The sequence below is a fragment of the Mustelus asterias genome, chromosome 1, assembly GCF_964213995.1.
Source record: "Mustelus asterias chromosome 1, sMusAst1.hap1.1, whole genome shotgun sequence".
Classification (NCBI taxonomy): Eukaryota; Metazoa; Chordata; class Chondrichthyes; order Carcharhiniformes; family Triakidae; genus Mustelus; species Mustelus asterias.
The window spans coordinates 39,829,997-39,830,513 of NC_135801.1; positions in this window are offsets into that span (position 1 = coordinate 39,829,997).

The window sequence follows — 517 nt, forward strand, 5'->3', positions numbered from 1 at the left end:
AGGATGAGAGGGGATCTGATCAAAGTATATAAAATTTTAAAGGGGATTGATAAAGTAAATGCAGACCAAATGTTTCCTCTTATGGGGCAATCTAGAACATGAGGTCACAGGGTATAGGTTGAGACAGTAGATTTAAAACTGAGATGAGGGGGAACTACTTCTCGCAGAGGGTGGTGAATTTGTGGAACTCACTGCCCCATAGCGCAGTGGAGTCCGAATCGTCGAATGGCTTCAAGAAGGAGATAGATATATCTCCAATTAAAAAAAGGGATATGGGGAACAGGTGGGGAGGTGGATTTGAGACCAGGGGGAGATGAGCCATGGTTGGATTGAATGGCGGAGCAGGCTTGAAGGGCTGTAGTTGCCTACTTCTGTTCCTAGTTCCTATGTTCTTATTTCCTTCCCTAAAGGATATTAGTGACCCAGATGAGTTTTTACAACAGTCAGTGAGTTTCATGGTCAGCATTACTGAGACTATCTTTCAATTCAACAGGTTGTTCCTTTTGTTTTTCACAAG